This window comes from Lepisma saccharinum, chromosome 1 (genome assembly GCF_977018435.1).
Source record: "Lepisma saccharinum chromosome 1, izLepSacc3.1, whole genome shotgun sequence".
Classification (NCBI taxonomy): domain Eukaryota; kingdom Metazoa; phylum Arthropoda; class Insecta; order Zygentoma; family Lepismatidae; genus Lepisma; species Lepisma saccharinum.
The window spans coordinates 164409336-164426016 of NC_139229.1; the positions used below are offsets into that span (position 1 = coordinate 164409336).

At 39.7% G+C, this 16681-nt stretch overlaps 1 protein-coding gene across 1 annotated transcript in view; it reads right to left on the reverse strand.

Annotated features, from left to right (window-relative positions):
* The window catches only part of LOC146003621 (uncharacterized), a 113395-nt gene extending 112492 nt beyond the window's left edge, over positions 1 to 903 (reverse strand). Inside the window, exon 1 of the mRNA XM_083141946.1 lies at positions 523 to 903. The gene's annotated coding sequence lies outside the window, so the exon portion shown is untranslated. The remainder of the gene's footprint in view (positions 1 to 522) is intronic.
* Between the last annotated feature and the right edge of the window lie 15778 nt (positions 904 to 16681).

Sequence of the window (16681 nt, forward strand, 5' to 3'; positions counted from 1 at the left end):
TATACGTGACCCTACCTAACCTTACCGGAAATGGTTTGTGGGGCTATGCGTCAATGGTTGAATTTCCGCTATGAAACATTCCCACATCACGCAAAACACCTTCCAGATGTTAGACAATGCTACAGGAACTTATTACCGTAAGTAGTTTCTTCTGTAAAAATGAAGAAATCTGTCCGGAGAATATCAGATTAGTACCCAAAATAGTACGTTAGCAATGTAAAAAAATGCGAAATATATGATTTACAGGTGTCTCACCCATACTATAATAGTACCATACCCAGGAATCATGAAACTACATATCAGTTGAGTAACTGACAAAAAAAAAGTCCGGCACAAAAGTCCTTATAATTTGGAATAAACTTAAGGAAGCGATGATCAGTGCACCATTGCACATGCTAGCAAACATGGTAAAAATACCCTGCGTTACTTTCATTACTTGGTTGCATTTTGTTCTCATTAACTGAAAAAAATACCTGTAGGCTTGTCTGACTATTTAATATAACATTTCTAGTTATTACTTACGCAAAATATTTGATCCTGTCGTCCTTGTCATCACACAATCGAGAATATGTTGTTGTCATGTACAAATAAATGTCTCCAAGTGTGTCAGATAGGCAATTGTCCTTGTTACATCAACTGAAATTTCGACGTTGATATTCAAAATGTCTCGCACTTAACCACGTGTGATATCAATTCGTAAACGATGTCTCTTAAAAGTTTGTACAACATTTAATTAACTTCCAACTCATAAACACAGCTGTTTTATTTGCAAAGAATATTTGTATTTTTGTAAAGTGGGGTGGTGAAAATGGTAATGTTTTCTCCTCATTCTGCTCAAACGGTAGAATGATATAGCACAATCGGAGGGAGGCAAGTTAAGCAGTGAGCTCCAAAATAGTGGATCATCACGTGCACGGAGGAGTAAAATGGGTGACTGACTTGCAGGGACGTCGTTAGGGGAGGCACGCTGGGGCACTGGCCCCGGCAAACATCCACGTGGCCCCGGGAAACTGTTCTGTATTTGCTGGAAATTTGACTTTGATGACAAATATTGCTAAATAATTCTTCAGTAAATTTTGCTTGCAGTTTGAAACACTTCTTCAATTTTCAGTAGCACGAACCCAAGCAAGGCATTTCTCTCTTATTTCCCTGTTTCTTGCTTGTTTAACACAAACAGATGTATTGGGAGGGAATGCAGTTAATGGTTTTGTGGTCCACCCCGGTCAGGGAAGTCTGAGACCTATTGAAAATGCACTTTTCCTCCCTGCTGCACACCAGATCCAGGATCTCCCCAAAACCTGCACTTTCTCTTCATCTGGCCCTGTACTGGCTCCATGGGCGCCGAAAGCACGACACAAACAGGAAGATTTAAGTACGGGTGGCTAGAACTTTCTGCTTTAATTATTTTATGGTTCAGAAAAGATATCCCCATGCGTTTCAAATTCCAAGAACAGGATTGATTCTATTGCTTGTCCCATTTTCGGCGCGGGAATGAATGACAGCGGTTCTTCTCACGTGCACTCAACCCTTCTGCTAATGAAATTGCCCTGCAAGGAGAGAGAGACCACTTTCTGAAAATTCGGAGAAACATCGAAGCGGTCGGTTTATCTGTTAATTTGGTGGGCAGTTGATATCTGTCAGTTTGAAGTAAGATTTGTTGTCCGAGCGGTGGTAAACTTCTGTAAACGCGAGAAGATAGCATCAGGAAGTGTTTATGATCTCGTTTTCCTACATCGCGAGTGAAATGTCGAATAAGAAGTTGCCAGATTGTCTTCCTCTGGAAACAATGGATCAGGATCGACTGATCGACCAAATATCCAACATATTGGCATTCTAAAAGATAGTTTGACTACCACACAAGATCCTGTGTTCGACTCCCAGGGTGGTTGATCTCATGTATAATGAAGAATAAACCACGTTTCAATTAAGGAAGGAAACTAGGTATGTAGCAATTGTTTTTACAGCCGTCTGCATGCTCTATAAGTATTATGTTACAAACTTTGTATATATTTCTGACTTTCTGTGATTTTTCTCATTTAGCCTCCACCTGTAAATGCGGAAGCTGCTGCTGCTTAGGTGGCTAGGTTGGCTAGACATACAAATATAATTAATCCCTAGTCATACAGCGAATAACACTTATAATATAATCATGAGTTACGGAGAAGCAAATAACTGATCAAGCATATTCTGTTTCTATTTGTTGTGCAGTGGTTAACAAGGTGCATTACGATGCCAGGGGTCCTGGGCTCGAATCCCGGACTGGGCATGTGTGTTCTTTATGATGGTCCTCTCATCAATTTCACATCACTCATTGTCATCTTCAGCTTCATCTTCACGATTAGCCAAAAAGTGTCAGAAAAGCGAAGTAAAATAAAGCAAATCAATCATTTATATATTTCTATATTACGTCGCTTTTCTACCTCTTTGGTTAAATGCGACCATGAGGATGAATGATGAGCCGAAGGAATGGCGATGGGACAGACATGATACAACCATACCTGTCCGATATCCGAACCTTGGACCTCTGGTTTCGTAGCGTGTTATACTCAGTGGAATTCTTAGGAAGAAAAACTGTAAGAGTAGGTTGAAAAGAACCAAAGTTGTAGGATGCATAATAAGCCATGTTTAGTTCGTCTAAAACCTTCCAATTATCGAGTTCGTGTATGCACAGTAAGGCTAAGGGATCCGAACCACAATGTGCCTCCACCGGGTATCGAACCGGGTACCCCTTGATTGCAAGGCGGCGACGCTACCACTGCGTCATTGAGGAGGCCGAGAAAACTTACAATTAGTCAGTAAAATTAATATTGAGGGACAAGGCCTGCGAAGAGTTCTTTCATTCGGTTGAGTGTGGTCCTCACATCGAGTCCCGTAGTTTCGAGAGCAGAATTTGCTTCCATATCGCTTTCAAATACTTCCCAAATTGTCCTCACGATGTTGGAACAGCACAGAAATTTTGGAACTAATACAAGCAGGCACATACCCAGGGAAGGGGCTCGGGGGCTGCAGTCCTTTTCCGAAATCCTACAAATATCTGATTTTAATAATGAAGGAAATTTAATTACTACTACACATTAACAGGATTAAACATCTTGTATATGGTAAGTTGCAATATACCAAGAAATTCATCTTCAGCTCATTTACTCCTCCCCCAACCTTTTCGTCTTTAGATGGCGGCTGCTCATAAGGGATAAGCTCCTTCCTTCCGAAATCGCCTGACCACCAGCGATCGAACCTTGAACCTTTCGATTGATTGATTAATTGAACTGGTGTTTTAAGTCCACTTTATGCACAGTAAGGCTAATCGGGACTGGACCTACAGTTTAAAGTGCCTCCGTCGGGAATCGAACCCGGGCAGGTTGTTGAACCTGCCGAACCAAAGACGAGAGCGTATAAATTTGAGCGTGTGGGAACTTTGTTTTATCCAGTACCATCATATATTCAGTTTTCCACACACAAATAAGATTAATTTTAACAAATTAGACGTGTGCATATAATTTCTTATCGCCATCATTTTCCAAGTGAACAATCAGATGCCATAGAAGACTCGGGCCCGCCATTGAACTAAGAGATACCGGATTCGATTCCGGTATGAACTGTATACATGAGATGCCTAGCTTGAACTCACTACGCACACATTTCATATTTGCATTGCCAATACTTGTAAACCTGGTTCCAGCACTTTATATCTAAAACCACAGAAAAGGGTTTTATCTACTTCTCAATTTTTTTCCAGCAAATTTACAAATCTAAAGACTTATAACATTGTCCTTGGTGTAAAAGCCATTAAGCTAATGAGTTCATTCTGCATTTAGTTTCCAGAATAATGGATGTGTATTTCGCGAGAGTATATCATTAGACTGTTGGGGGCTAGAGAAGAAAATGATGTTCCTTTCTTATTGATTGATTGAGTTGGTGTTTTAAGTCCACTTTATACACAGTAAGGTTAATCGGGACCGGTTCTACAGTGTAGAGTAGGATCCGAACCACTATGAGCATCCAACGGGTATCGAACCCGGAACCCCTTGCTTACAAAGCGACGATGCTACCATGCGCCACCGAGGAGCCCCTTGATCCTTTTCTTTCCAAGACTATATATATATATATAAGATCATGCATGTATCATCTCTCATATACATGAGTGTGCATTACAGTACAGCAAAGTCAGCAGGATTTCAGTTCATAGTACTTTATTTTTACTTATTTTTTTCTATAATGGACATTTTCACTATGACATGAAAAAGTTTTAAATCTATTCATTTTACTAGGGGTGTGCGGGACAGATTTTTTTTTGGTCGGGAAGGGATTTTTTTTTAATCCCGACATTCTGGACGGGAAAAATTCTCCATTTCCCGACAAAGTCGGGAAATTTTCGGGACGAGAAATGTTCGAAATTTCCAGAAGCTCTGAAAATCTCGAATTCTACACGTCATTTTCAACTTAAGTGATTGTTTTTGCATTTCTGAAATAAAAACAAACAATTTCCGATATGTTCGAGAGACTTGCATTGCAGAAAACGTCGAGAATTAACATATTTTTAAAATGACCATTCGATATTTCCCGACTCCTCGGGATGCCGAATAGACGGGAATTCATTTCCAGAAGTCGGGATCGGGACGGGAAATTGTTTTCCCGATCCCGTCCCGACTTTTCGGGATCCCGCACACCCCTACATTTTACTGATAATGACACCAAAATGAGATGTGCAAAATATCTTGGCGGTATTTGTTTTGGTTCTCGAGAAATATGCCTTCAAACACTGCTGAAAATCACCTCCTACGTCACTGATTTGAAAACGTCCTCTGATTGGCCTGACGTCATCATTTAGAAATGCGTGCAGGCAGGACTTCTGCTCGTCTCGTAAACTTAGCAGTTAGCATGCGCCGCGAAAGCGACAGCAAAAAGACAAAGCAATACTGGTAATAGTCAATGACTGAACACGAGAACAGCCTTGTTCATTGCCAATAGGCTATATCAGCTATATAGGTTCTCACTGGCAAGAAATTATTGTTACAGGAATGCCTTTTCTGGAATTACAATTATTTTTGTCATAATATTTTCTTCACAAATTTTAAAATAACAATACGTTTAGAACACTCGGGTTTACACGCCAATTTCTTCAATATAAGAGGCAATACGGTAAAAAAATGTAAGCGGAGTTTTTAAATTTCCTGCAGTAAACGACAGTTTTCTTCAGATAATACTGGGTGAGTCTTTTAAAAGAGGCCCCGTGGAAAATGTGCTCCTTGCTTGTAGGCAACCCTGGTACACAGAAGAGAAGAGCGGGGCAGAGAACAGTCCAGGATATGTCATGCCATGTCATGTTGTCGAATATGCTTGGCACCGATATCCTGGACTGTTCTCTAACCCGCTCTTCTCTTCGGTGTACCAAGGTTGCCTACATGCAAGGAGCGCATTTTCCACGGGGTCTCTTTTAAAAGACTCACCCAGTATATATTATTGCAAATTTTTGTATTTATCCTACTTTTACGTCGCTTTTCCGTCACTTTTGTTTAACGGCAACAATGAGAACGCATGGTTAATTTAGTATGTATCTTCTCTAACGTCACATTTCTTCCCACTTTTGGCTAATTGCGACAATGAAGATGAATGACTACAAGCCGTATTCGAAGTCGGGGTACAGGAGAACCCCTCCCCCAACTAACACCACCACAAACCAGCACAATCTAAGTATCACCCAACCTTCCCAGAGACGAGACTTTGGTCTCTCCCGTCAAGTTCCGAAAACATTCACTTGTCCTGTCTCCTTTTATGGCCATTTTGAAAAAGTCGTTAATTTTCGACGTTTTCTGCATTCTAAGTTTCTGAAACTTATCGGAAATTGTTAGTTTTTATTCCAGAAATGCAAAAATAATCACTTAAAGTGAAAATTACTTGTAGAATTCGAGATTTTCAGAGCTTCGGGAAATTTCAAACATTTCTCGTCCCGAAAATTTCCCGCCTTTGTCGGCAAATGGCGAATATTTCCCGTCCCGAAAGTCGGGATTTAAAAAATTTCTCGTCCTGATCCCGTCCCGACCAAAAAAATTAGTCCCGCACACCCCTAATAATTTCCCTTGGTACATAAGGTTTGCGTGGTTCAAAAGTAAAGTGGCAAAAAAAGGGGGGGAGCAACTGCCCCTTTCACCCCCGTCCCTAATCGCCGCCACTGCGAACACCTGTAAAGAAGTACGAACCAAGTTTCGCAAAAAGTACTATCGTAAATATTTTGGATCTTTGTGCTACTTGTGGTTGTTCTACATTAAACATTAAACATTTGGGGGGGGGGCTCCCCTATGGTGCAGTGCTAGCGTCGTCGCCTTGTAATCAAGGGGTCCCGGGTTCGATAGCCGGTGGAGGCACATAGTGGTTCGGATCCCACCTTAAACTATAGGTCCAGTCCCAATTAGCCTTACTGTGCATAAAGTGGACTTAAATCACGAAATAAATCAATCAATCAGTTAAACACATTTTCCCTCTGGAGTAATTTTGCCAATTCAATATCCGAATTAGTTGCTCAAGATATCCTCCCCCCTGAACACGATAGCACAATGGTCCATAAAATGGAACATGAAATCACAATATGCATTACAAATAGCTGGCAATGCTATTTACACATTTCAACAAACAAACGACGTAAAAATGAAAACGAGAGAAGATTTACGATTTCAAGACCAGATAAGTAACATAAAATGAAAGAAACACACATACCTATTTCAAGACCTTCAAAACAAAGTTGGAAAATATGTGCTAGTCGGTTTGACATAATAATTAAACTAATTTGAGAAGTTACAAAATCTTACAGTTATACTACAGTGGCGTAGCAAAATATCGCGGAGGCCTTGGGCGAGATTAGAATGCAAGGCTCCATCCGTTCTTTAAATTTGAAATCTCAATGTGAAAAGATACACAGTCATCAAGGAAACGTCAGAAAATTATCATATTTATATAATAGCCTTATGATAATAATAATAATAATAATACATTTCTTACGAAAATTATATTTAATAGTACGCGACAGAGAAATTTACACTTGACAGAGCTACAGCAACGCACTGCTGGAATTTTCTTTAACTAAAGTAGTAGTAATAGTACGTATTCAAAATATTCTTGAGACAGTAAGACACAACTGAAATATCCTTATATATGCTATTTTTTTTTAAAAAAAATCAGAAATACAAGCTTAGAATCTTTAAATATAACCTGTAGAGTGGAGTCCTCAAAATCGAATCATTTTCAAATGAAATACACATATAAAATCGAAACTAGTAATTTTTTCCGACAAGAACTGAACAGCATCCGACAGGTACATCATTGCAACTGTACATATGTTCCCGAAACGCTTTTTTCTTAAAAAAATTTCATATTAATAGTCACGACTCAGGTGGGGTGTGATATACCCAAAGGTTTTATTTTCGGTTGTTGCCGAGATAATGTGGATGTGTTTCTTTTGTCAATCACTGTACCTACAAGTTGAGTTACGGGCAGCAGGCCCGTAGCCAGAAATTCTTAGTAGAGGGGGCGAAGTCAATCCTAGAGGGGGCAAATTTGTAATATATTGTGTTGCATTTGCAGATATAGCAAGGTACAGAGGGGCACTTGCCCCCCTCCTCCAAAAGTGATAAGTAACAGGAAAGGAGTGATATCTTGAAACTCCAACGAACAAAAAAAGGTCGAGCAACATCAAATAACAATATTTCGATAATGACCTATCGGACTACCAAAGAATATAAAAATAAAGTTTAACATAAATAGGCTAATCGGGACTGTATCTACTTTATATTTACAGGTCAATAATATTAATAGACGATTAATATGTACCAACAGCTTTGGGCTTCTCTGCAGAACTGATCAAGGAAGTCCTTTATAAATCGTGCTTCATAATGTTTCCCTCTAGTTTCCAGTATGCAAGATTTTTATGCACAAGGAATCTAACGAGAATCCAACAGCACCATTGTGTTGTGTTATGCAAGAAAAATCGAATTAATTAAATAATAATGGTTACATATTATCTACACTTTGATGAATTGTGTAAAATTTGTAATACATATTTTGTAGGCCTACTTGCTAAAACATTAAAACATGGGTCCCTTAGTCCACCACGGATTATATTTGCTTCAAATGAAAGACTCTTGCGACAATGTTTGCCTACTGGTTACGTCAACTATTTTGCAAAATATTGTGTTGTTGAAATACATGTGCTTGATTGGATTGAGTTGGTGTTTTAAGTCCACTTTGTGCACTAAGGCTAATTGGGACTGGACCTACAGTTTAAAGTGGGATCCGAACAACTATGTGCCTCCACCGGGTATCGAACCCGGGAAGGCCCTACATGTGTTTGACACCCGACAAACAAATAGGAATCCCTTGATTGATCAATGACTTCTTGGATTACAGTGTCATCATTAATATTTCACATCAATTTGTATAGAGGGAAATGTTGTATTCTCTTTACATTATGAAAAATGCCTTCCTTAATGACTATGATATGAAACCGAACGATACAAGGGGCCTCCTTCGCCTTACCCCTTTTCCGCGGCACAAGGTCTCTGGGCCGCTTATCGCCATCACTTTTTGAGCAGAAGCGTACAAACTCCAAATATCATTATTTTTTTATGCTGATACTGATTTCTTCCAGTCACAGAATGGCTTAAGATATATAAATAAATTAGGAGAATCCACTCCATAGCAGAAAAGTTGACATAATTATTTGTCAAAAAATTAGGTTGTGCCTGAGGTACTTTAACAGACAACATCTGCTACAGACACAATGTAATATTATAACTATAAGAAAATAAATAGAATATAATTTGAGAGATTTTCAATCGTATTTATTTCATTGGAGCTTTTTTCTACTTGTCATTTTCTTGAACCTATATTCATAGGGCACCGCCTGATAACACCGACAACTTTCACAGTGTGTACAGGACATCAAGACAAGCAACTTTTCTCAGTCACTATTTGCTTGTCTAATTCTTCTTTCAATGTTACAAGAAATCGAAATATGACATCTTCTGTCCTTAATGCATGCAATCCCATTGATAGCTTCGCAGTTGCAAATGTCATTTATTTCTACTGCCGTTTAAAATTCTGAGAGCAATATATAACATGCTATGGAAACGATATCATGCAAACAGTCAGGGTTAAAACTTAATTTTTTCTTTATAAAATGGATATCATAACACACAACTATGTTGCTTATCATATTTGATGCGTTTGCATAGAGAAATGATTCATAAGATTTGAAATTGATATTTACACTCCATAAGATGCTTAGTGTAACCCGTATCAAACTACAAATTTTATCGCTTTCTAACCGAAATAATAAATGTGAAACACTATCACATTTTCATCGTGTTTGATAAAAATTTGAGCCAGTAAGCTGTCCTACATCTTCCACTAGCCGACCTCCATGGTGGGATGGTTACATAACATGCTACGAAGCCAGGGGTTCCAGGTTCGAGCCTGTGCATGAGTGTTCTTTGTGAGCAGAAGCAAAACCACAATTTTTTATCTGGAGGGGAGAGGGTCAGGTACCAGGGCAAATGTGCCAATAATAATAATAATAATAATAATAATAATAATAATAATAATAATAATAATAGTGGTGGTAGTGGTAGAAATAATAGTAGCATTACAAGACGTTATTATCGTCGTAAATCATGCAAAGTCGGTGCTAAAGCATTTGTGTTTGAACAAATGATTTGAAATAATTTTTCCAACACATTCAGTTTCATGTTAGCTAATAATGGAAAACATGCACCCAAACTATATTTTTGAAAGACAGAATATGCATGACGAATGTTATTCTTTTTGTACATATGACACGTATAACTTTCATGTACAACATATATTTTACACATATGCAACATGGAGCCACGTAAAATAAGAAAATACATGTGCAACATGTTAACACCAAATTGTGTACGTATTCAAAGTTTTTTAATATATATATATATCGTCTTGTGACACACTTTTACTAAGCGTGTGAACCTCGAAAGGTTCGAGGATCAAACCTGGAGCCTTTTAGATGAAAGTAATTATTCTTCAATCGGGGGTTAGCGGTAGCCCGTAAGCTCTCGCTTGGCTGCATCTGCTAACTGCAGGAGGTACCTGAATAAACTTAAATTTACAGAACCCTTTATAGAATGGCAACTCTCTAGATTTGGGTTACAATGACCTTAAGTCTGCATTGGCAAAGGATGGCATTAGAAAAGCATATTACCTGTCTCTCTTTAGAAGCGTGGACCGAAGGATTTGTAAAGTAACTGCCACTCGCTTGCTGAAGTTCGCCTCTTAAATTATCACTCAGCTTCGCTGCACTCCACTTCCAAACAAGTTTCTCAAAGTCTGCATCCAGCCTGAATCTCCTTCAAAACCAAACTCCCTCTCCTCTCTCCAAAACTCAAAAAACCCCTTTTCTTACTTCCGAACCAATCTCCTCCTCTCTTCAAAACCCAAGACCAACTCTCCTGTCTCTCTTGAGCCAGATGCAACTTCCTTCCTCCTAATCAAAACTCCTCACCTTTTTCTCTCTCATCAATTTTCCTTTGCAAATATTGGCGAATGCTTTTCGCTGAGCTGGTGCTGAAGTTAACACTTTCCTATACTTCCTGCCAGGCTGCCTAGCTAAACGTAACTCGAAAATGAAAATGAGGGATACGTAACGATATATATATATATTATTTATATACATTACATGATAAATTCATCCGGCAAATTGTCTCTCAAGTGTGCGCGCCCTACCTTTGCGAGCGAAGCGAGCAAGAAAATTTTACGAAATGTACTTTTATTTGTATACAATTTGAAATCGAGGGGGCAATTGCCCCTCTGTCCCTCCTGTAAGTGCCCTTAACCGTCTGGAAGAAAAATGCAAGAACTTGAAAATTAATTTCATTTTGAGTATCCATTTGTCCTGCTATCCTTAGATTCTGCTAGTCATGTTTCTTTACTTCAATGTTTGCCTTTGCCCCCCCCCCCCCTAGATTGGGGAGAGGCAATGCCCCTGCCTCCCTGTGGTAGCAGCACTGTTTCTGAGTGTCTCTTCATCAATTTCACGTCATCACTCATTGTCACGATTAGCTAGATGTGGTAGAAAAGCAACGCTAAGTTAAAAAATTAAATATCCACTCCCCCTCTCTATCACATGAATCGCTATTACCAAAACGTAGACTGGGGAAACAAAAAATTATGCAGTTCAAACTTCATTGCAACACATCCAAGAAAAACATCCAAACACATTAGGCACCTTTAATACAAGACTTCTCAAAATATCACAACTGTTCTAGATACTTAAAATTGCGAGATCATTTCCCGAAATCTGAATCTGGGAGGTAATTATTCCCCCCCAATACTGATACATTATACGGAATCCCATACACCTTCTTAAATCATAAAATCAATAAATGTATTTGTTATATTGCTAGAGTAATACGGGATATAATATTGTAAAGAGTAGTGAGAATTCCAGGTAGGAATGTGGTGTATTTTCACAGGGGGGGCAGAGCAGGCTCTCAGGGGGGGGGGCAGTTGCTCCCCCTGCCCCCCTCTAGCTACGGGCCTGTTTGCTGTCCCTCAGCTCCTTCCTCTGTAGCAAATAGCGATCTTCCAGCAGGATGATGCACCACCGCACTGGAGTTCGGATGTTCGTGAGTTTCTGGACAAAACGTTCCCACAGCGATTGATAGGACGCGATGGATCAATCAGGTGGCCTTCGTGATTTCCGGGCATAACTCCTCTGGATTTCTTCTTGTGGGGTTATGTAAAATATACGGTCTACGCTTCGTCTGTACGTCACCTTCGTGATCTCCACAGGAGAATTGAGAATGCCATGAACCCTGTTACCGCTGACATTCTAGTGCGCACATGCGTCGATATTGAGTATCCGCTAGACATTTTGAGGATTACGAAAGGGGCCCTTTAGAAGTGCACTAAATTAAAAGAACGAAACTTTTTCAGTTGCTTTACATGATGCCGCAAACCGTCGAATACTTTCCTCACAATTGTAATTTGAAATCAATGAGGTTTCATGTGAACATCCTGTAGAATGCAGCCCGCCTCCGTCCCGGATTGGTTAGCACAGAGCACTACGACGACAGGAATCCCGGGCATGGGTGTTCTTTGTGGGTGTCCCTTCATCAATTCCATCATATCATCACTCATTCTCATCTTCGCGAGTAGCTTCTTCAATTCTCCATATATCTTCATCGTTAAGATTACCCTGGAGGGATGAAAATAATGTAAACCTGAAAAATACAAATTAACCGCATCTTACCTGGAAAATCCAACGTCATTGGGGCGAAACATCCTTTTGAAGACCAAATACTGTAAAACTGTTCTTCATTGGGTGATATCGGATCGTGTATAAAATCCCATCGCCGTTATTATCTGTTTCTTTCTGGACTAGAGCCCCAGCTACCCAATTGCCCTCGACACTGGATCAACATCGAAATTTTGGAGCCCACTTGGAATCGAAACTGGCACCACTCACAGTAAAGGGGAAATGTGTGACCATTCGGATACGCAGGAGCGATCGACAATCTTTCATCCAATGGAAACAAACAGCTGGACCTATCAAAAGCACGACTAACATTTTTTAAGCCTCGAAAGCTAGGTAACCCCTCTATGCCCCCTACATTCTACTTCAGGCATTCCCTCTTTCTCAATTTACAGCTTGATTTCTCTTTACGTTAAGGAAGCAGAGGCGTCGCCTGAAGGGGGTTCACGGAGCACACGAACCCCCAACCGAAAAACGGAAAATTTTCAATTTGTTTTCTTTTCTGCAGAATAAAACACTACATTTCAATATACTTATTTTACAAAGCAGCCATTTTCGTTCATAAAGTCTTCACAATGCTTAAAATTTCCCAATTTCCCCCGACTGTTGACAAGAAAAGCTCACCAGGTTAGGCAGCGAGAGCGCGGAACACATCTGGCGCAGTGAACTCCCTCTGCTGTATTCTTCCCCTGTTCTATGTAGCCCGGCGGAAGAAGACGAGAAAAACAAGTGGCGAAACTGGGAATCGGAGTACTTGCCCTTCCGAGAGAACACTCAACAGATGGCAGCAACTGTTCGGAGAATGCCGATAGCGGCCGAGGCTAATCTGTGGGCCGAATATAGGGTGTTACCATCTCATACCTTATTTCAAACTGTAGACACTCGACTTCGGGAAACAGGATCAATGTTGCCACCTCGTCGAGAAGTTGGACGACCGTGACGTGTACGAACACGACAGTTTGTGGAAGATGTGCTAACTGCAGTGATGGATCATCTAGGCACCAGTAAGCGCGCACTAGCCCACGAACGAAACACCTCCCATGTGAATGTGTGGCGAATCCTGGCAGAAGAGGGGATGCACCCGTACAAATTGAAGAAAGTGCAAGATCTTTTACCTCGGGACTTTGGCCCACGTGAGGACTTTTGCCAATGGTTTGTTCATCAAATTGAAACTATCCCCAATTTTCAGAATACGGTTACTATGGACTGATGAGGCTATCTTCACGAAAACTGGTGTGTTCAATAGTAAAAACAGTCATATGTGGGAACATGAAAATCCACATGCACTGCTAGTGGCACATTATCACCACAGATTTGCAGTGAATGTGTAGTACGGGATACTGCATGCCCATTTGATTGGATCGTACATTCTCCCTGTTCGCCTATGTGGACCCACTTATTAAGCATTTCTCAGTGAGGTTTTGCCTGAAGTACTAGAGGACGTGCCCTTGGCACTGAGACAAAGACTGTGGTTTCAACATGACGATGCACCCCCACATTTCGATCGGAATGTGCACCATTTCCTCAATACCGTATTCCACAACCAGTACATTGGCAGGGAAGGGCCTGTGCCATGGCCACCTCGATCGCCTGATATTACGCCCCTGGATTTCTTCCTCTGGGGAGAGATGAAACGCCTCGTTTACGAAACATCTGTCGTGTCAGCCGAGGACCTCGTTGCCCGTATCAATGTAGCTGCAGCATCGATAGCAGAAACGCCGGGGCTGTTGGGTCGCACTAGACAATCCTTGATTCGCCGTTGTCGTCTCTGCTTGGAATTACATGGTGGACACTTTGAAAATCGTCTGTGATGAGGTTCCTTTCACATCTCCATTAAGCATACTGTGTGCCCTTCAGGGTATGCAACTTGTGACAGTTCATTTTTTTCGTTTTTACGTCATGGTGCCCTTCGCTCAGGAAATTTTCTGTGTTTCTTGGTGCCATTCAACACATGCCAATTTTCGTCGATACCAGCTCACGCAGAACGCACACCCACCCCTCTCCCGTCGACATCTTCGTTCGCGTCCTTTGGGGAATCCCTTGCGCCGATATTGCACAACATTGCCGCGTGATTTTTTGACAAGAGCGTACCCAATTTCTTAGTGGACCGCCCAACACCGACGACTTCTCTTCACCCGTTTTGCCATTATTCACTTCGTAAAATCATTTCCCCACGTTTTCAATAACTCGGCAACAAAGCAGTTTCCGGAATTTCATTACATGAACTTTCCACCTTATTTTCACTCGTACAATCACCTCCCATGCGTTGTAAACGAACTTACGAAACACCCTGTATTTATCTCACTCTTTCATTCTCTTTTCCCCCATTCTCTGGTTTATCCTCTGTTTCTATAACTCTTTCTTTCTTCGTTCTTCAATATCTTTCCTTTCTTTCTTGACCTTTTCTCTTGTTTTCTGTGTTCGATCTGTCTATTTGTTTCATTTATCCTTTCCTCTACGAGTGATTCTACCTCTACTATAAATCATTCTAAAATCTTTTCATGCATACTATTTGGGTGGAGACGCTTTCAGTCATGGCTTTTAGGTACTTAGCAGGATTTAAAAATATGGCACCAAACTGGAAATAGATAGGTTTGCAGATGAAACCACCCACAGATACCGTGGTTATTGTGGCGACTCTGCAAATTTAAATGGTTACTTGAAGGGCAGGAATTAGTCCACAGATTATTCTTGCCACAGAGTATATCCTACTTTTCTTCCGTAACATTATTACATACAATATGACATACATTATGACATACAATTACCTTATTCCATTTGCTCGGTTGCATTTCATTATAAATGCATTATATTGTATGCAACAATGCTTGGTAACAATTTGTCTTCTATCTTCCTCCACACTCAAGTGACTATAGTTTTATTTTCCAAACACGAACAAAATATTGTTCGAATTGTCCATCGTTCCCTATTTATTAACATTTCTGTTATCTTTTGTGTACACACACACACACACACACACACACACACACACACACACGGAGTGTAGCTGTACAACACGATAAACTTTCACAGCGTGAAGATGTCGTAAAGACCAAGTTTTCTTAGTTACGTTTTGCCCGTTGAGATCTCGTTTCCACACTTCGAATTCTGGGAAAACTGCATTTTCTGTCTTGTACGTATGTATGAGCCAAACGGCTCTCATTCAATTTTTCTGTCGGAAAACATATTAAAATCGATGGTACGGCATGGATAAATTATCAGGTCATTCCATTAACATTTCAAGGTCCAGTTCCGATTAGCCCATCTATACATAATGTGAACTTAACAAATGTCTTTCTTACTTGCAATCTGACAACAGATGATGATTCCGGTTCGGATTTCCGGTTGGGCATAAGTAGTCCCTTGTGAGTGCTCTTCCATCAATCTCATCTAATTATTCATCTTCACCATCAAGTTTAGCCAAAAGTGAATAAATGTAATCAACTTCTAGAGCTAGGGAGCTGATAAGAAGTCTTATTTTCTTGGGGGGCTTGAAGACGAAGCTAAACATATTGGGAGTTTGTTTCCCTTCAGTTAGAATCAGAAAACAACATTTTTAAAGTATTTTTTTTCACATTCTATTTTAGTTATTTGTCATTTTTCAGTAGTGTGGTTTAATATTTCTGTATTTTGGCATGTTTGCATTGTATTTTCAACTCTATATCTCACAAAATTATACTGAAAATAAATATTTTATTTAGCTTTAAATGCAGAATTTTTCTGATTGCGGAAAATGCCAGAAATATGGAAGAATCGAAGACTTAACATTCCAGGCAGCTGAAAGTAACAAGTACATACAGTTGAACTGTTACATTTTCCTTAGATATTCGGTAAACCAATAAATAGTATGTCGAATTATTCGAGTATTGTCGCAGGTACTCTTTTATCATTTATGAATAATTCAAGTTTACATACACGTATGTATTATCAAAAATAATTTTATGCGATATTCTTTAATAATTTTAAGGCCATTTTATGGACCATAAAAAAAATAATTGGGCATTAACTGCCAAGTCCCTGGTGATAACTAACTACCAGAGCTAGAAACTTGACACAAAGAAGAATATAATTTACAGCTGATTTTTCCCTTATTTTTGAAAATTGAAAGTCCATATTTTGACACTAAATTGAATTTTTTTGGACAGATAGATAAAAGTTAATTTAAACTTATATTAGCATTTAGGTATTTTACAATAATTATGATATCCGAATAGAGGCTATCGTGGCTCCACTTTTTCAGATTATCGACTCGGAAAACCAATATTACTTTTTACTCACAGTTCATGTCTTTTTGGCTACTTTGATGAAAGTACCAGTTGTGAATTAGATTACTTTTTGAAATGTGTCGGTTCCGACAATATATATTTTTACTCTAAATTCGAGTTTCTAGACCAGTCAGATCAA